Source organism: Anarrhichthys ocellatus, unplaced genomic scaffold, assembly GCF_004355925.1.
Source record: "Anarrhichthys ocellatus isolate YVR2014 unplaced genomic scaffold, GSC_Weel_1.0 scaffold10, whole genome shotgun sequence".
Taxonomy (NCBI): domain Eukaryota; kingdom Metazoa; phylum Chordata; class Actinopteri; order Perciformes; family Anarhichadidae; genus Anarrhichthys; species Anarrhichthys ocellatus.
This window is the reverse complement of record NW_022280040.1, coordinates 7,866,773-7,871,379: the sequence shown is the minus strand read 5'-3', so window position 1 is coordinate 7,871,379 and position 4,607 is coordinate 7,866,773.

Here is a 4,607-nt window from a genome sequence, read left to right as displayed (position 1 = left end):
TGACAAAATCACACAAGGCACGTCCCTCAGAGGTAATTGGGATTGCCGTCATTTAGCCTCCCTAATGTCTGCCATTCAGCATTAACATATCATTAGCTCTTTCTGGGACCGTTCACTCAGAAAATTAGAGGTCTCCATAGACCCCCGGCTCCATCAATATGGCAAAAACCAGTTGACACCTTCTCTTTGTCGTTCTCTGGAGAAAGAAGCAGAATGAAGGGAGGAGTGGAAGTAAGAATGTATTTCAGGTGATTACGTTCATTTGTAAAACTTTGTATTTGCCGTTGCAGTTAATGGAATATAACAAAGACGACAATTGACGCTTTTTTTCCCCCTGACCTTCACCTTGAAGTAAAGACCGCGCAGACAGATTGTTGAACGTGATAAAATTACATATATGGTTCCCGAGGGCTGACGAGGATTCTCCTAAAATAACATCAGCCTTAGAGTGATTCGTTTAAATGCTATAGTAAAAACCCTGTCCTTGTTGAATGGTGGAGATGAACTGCGCTGCCTTGATAGCTAATGACAAAACATCTGGTGGATTGTTCGTACGCTGTGATGGAATGGCTGTAGCTCCCGCATTTAGTCTTAGTAAATACCTTGTTTTGACACCTATAATGGTGTGAAGTCTAACTTGTTTTTGTTGTTGTCTCACACACTAAATAGCTGCTCTAAAGTGAAGCCGTTCTTCTCCAGGGTAATTAGAGGTTAAATTTGGAACACAAATAAGCAACGTCACAGATAACTCTGACAGTCTAATAACAGAACGGTGCTCAGTGATTAAATTATTGTCCATTTAATCTTTTTCTCTTATGTCTCCTGCACATTTATTATTTTGAGGAGTAGAAGAAGCAGTACCAGAGAAAGTGGTACTCGTACTGTATACTGGGATACAAAGAGACATCCTAATCATATGATGTGCATACAATTTCATTGATATATGATATATTTCACTAAACATATTGAGAAATATGAGTATGAGACAAATCAATCCTTGAATCTTTAACAGTACAATAAATACCAACATGTGTCCGTCTAATTTGAGTTTATGTCATTTAGGATCCAATTAAACATTAATATGTATTTATTATCGTACTATGATACATTTGATGAAAACATTAGTTGGAAAACTGTTCAGAAGGCAAGAATTTGACTAATCAAGCAAGTTTATATATAAATATAAATAATATATAAATAAAAATCCTTCATTACATTAATCCGAACATCATATCAATAACCTAGTATAATAATGTGGCGACTAAATCTTGTCTGTGTCCTCATACCACCTGTCCTCTCTAAAAATATTTGCCAGACTAATCAGTAACATTAGCAAGTTGCAGGCCCAGTGGTGTTATTACCTTGCATTGCTATTATTATCATGAACCAGATACCAAACGCAATCAGAAAGAAAAGTTTCAGCCGCTTGAGGCTTCTAGTATCAATCAAATATGGAAAGTGTCCTCTAGGTTGTGACATAGCTGGCAGCTAAATAAAGCTATCTGGCCGGGGGTAGAGTTTGGGGTCCTGATGGGCATACCAACACATGCGAGACACAGAGTAAATATTTCCTGTGGACGGCCATTAGAAAGTCACTGTTCAGTGGTTAAAGGCTGTCTAATCCCTGCTGGTATGTGTTTCAAATTCAGCAGACTGAAGGAAGCTGATCCAATTCCCTGCATCCTGCAGGACACAGATCTGCATTTCCTCTGCACTTTGATGAAACAGCCGCCAAGCTGTCCGCCTCCATTAACAGCCCCTCTGATTTTAAACTGTGCTCTGACAACTGTGTGTGTGTGTGCGTGTTGGTGCCTCTGCTTGGTTGTGTGTCTGTTAGTGCATATAATAAATATGATTGAGTGCCTGTGATGTATGTCTTGGGATGCGTATGTTTATATTGCTTTATAGCAGGGAGCTTCAAGGTATCATGACGGGGACACAATCTGTTTATTTTCAGAGGATCTGGAAAGAAACAACACATATATGTTTTGCTTTACATTACAGCCTGTAACTCTTCCCAATTTGCAATGTAATTATTTGAACTAACAGTGTTGCAGTAGAGTACATGTATGTGTTACACACTTGTAGGTACAACGGAACAGGATGTGAAGTGATGTTGGGGAAAAAAGGGGGTGACAATCTGGGAATTTAAAATGTATTTATACTGTAAGTACTTCTTAATAGTCATTTAATACTCGGGTACTCATTTCAAAAATTTTAAATTGGGAAGAGTAATGTTGCTCGGTCTTTGCGTGCCGTATCTAGATTTTACTTTGTCATTGCACAGAGTTTAAGTACTGAGACAACAAAATGCAGTTTGGCACCCAACCAGCGCATAAAGCAGTAGTGCAGAGTAATGTACATATAGTGGTACTAAAAATAATGAATAATGATAAATAAGTAATGTGTTATTATGTTCTATACAGTTATCAGAGCTGTTTTCTCTTGAATCAGAGGCTGTATTTACAGGATACGATATCTCACCCTAGCATTCAACATACCTTTATTTTGTCAATAACATATATGTTATTGGTTACTTGTAATTGACATTCAGCAGAGTCAAGGGGTTAAATTCACAGTTACAACTCTGTTAGGTTTTCATATTTTGAGTTTTGTTGTCATTTGCTGTCACTCTAGTTTCTTTCCTCTCTCCTCTCCTCTCCTCTGGTCTCTGTTTCACAGAGGGCATATAGCTTTGCACACACACTCTATGTGTGCAGAGCCAAGAGACGACTTGGCAATCCACTAACTTGTTCCTCTCGCTACCAATACTAGCTTCTCTGTTTTAACAATGTTGGACTAGCAGGCTGAAACGCATGCAGACTGAAATTCAACGAAAGTGTTGTTCTGTCTGGAGATGCAGTGAATTAAACCAAGTAGGATGCCATACACTGCAATGCATCGAGAATCGTTGTGCATTCAAATCGCTGACGGGTGAATCGTGGGGCCAGCAAAGCTTCACACCCCAAGTAATAAATCCATTTTCATGTATTTAGATACTCACACACTTGCAAACGTAGAGTGTCTCTTTCTAAAGGTTTCTACTAATTTGAGAATAATTTCTTTGTTAATTTAGGAGTAAATCTGCTGCTAACCAGCTACAAAGTCGCAGTTAGACAGCAGCGTTTCAACCTGCAGTTAAAGATTGAAGCTTAACTAGCAGCAGGAGGTGCATTAAAACACAACATGGCAATATTCTTTATTGTTCTGTGCTGTCAACTTGTAATACAGGTGTTATAAAACAAGAGACAAGGGCAGTGTAGTGTAAACCAGCCCTTGTGCTTTTTTCACTGTAGTATTTTCCAGGTCACATCCTTCCAACACTATCAGCACGAACATGGCTGGTGGCTCGCATGCTCAGACTTCTGGGTCTGCTAAATGCCACACAGGCTTGTCACAGCTATGCAGAACAATGATCCACACAGCTTGAAGGGCAGGATAAAAAAGCAGTGCATATTTTTGTTCCACCTCCTCGATGACGTGTATACACAGGATGGTTAACTACGATAAATTGGCCAGAAATTGGCCAATGAGTTCAGACGTGCTTGTAATGTGGCTTAAATTGCATGCCCTTTCAGGCGGAGGAACAAACCTCCTCAATGTCAGTGCTCTCTCCCACATGTTGAGGGCTTAGTTTGCCATGCAGTACAAGATCCCCAGGCCTGTTTAGTATTCACCCACTTGAGTTTCCTAAAGGTTACCAAACCTAATTAGACATTTATGCAGGATCTTCAAAGGTCCCTCCGTTATTAATGATGTGCTACTTCTGAGGACTGCATCGATGGCCTTTTTTCTGGCTTGTAGAGCACCTCACAATATGCGCATACACAATAGAGACACGCAGGCATCCAAAATAAAGAAGAGACTGTTGGCTGGCTGGTAGTGATTACTAAAATTGCTTGCATGGAGTACAGAACATCAGTGCACTCACACTGTAGACATTATTTTACCATAATATGGTTTAAAAAAGGGTCAAATACACCTAAGAAATGCAGTCCTACATGAGCCAACAGAATGTAACTAAACTAGGCCTTCAAAATAAAAGCACCTAGTCCCTGCATCAGTGGTATGTTTAGCTGTTTACACACACAAAGAAAAGCAGATAGTAAACTATTATAATTGTATAAAAGTTAGAGCCACAACTACAACAATCTGCAAATTATTTTGTCAATAAACTGATTCATCATTTACTACAAACAATTTTTTCTACTGCACAGTTTCACACACCACGCAGGTGCATAGTTACAACAGTATGAATGTGTGTTGTTGTACTCACCTGTCTCAACGTCATTAGCGAGTCCTGTGCACCTTGAAGTTCTCCAACATCTCCTCCAGGTTCAACTTCTCTGCTCGTTCATTCTAAATGCAAAATATAACCAGCCCACCACTCTGTCCCAGTAAAACCACCAGTCCACTCAGCCTCTCTGCCACACTATAACCAGTACACTCAGCCTCTCTGTCCCACTATAACCAGTCCACTCAGCCTCTCTGTCCCAGTTAAACCACCCTCCACTCAGCCTCTCTGTCCCAGTTAAACCACCCTCCACTCAGCCTCTCTGCCCCACTAAGGAGTCCACTCAGCCTCTCTGTCCCACTATAACCAGTCC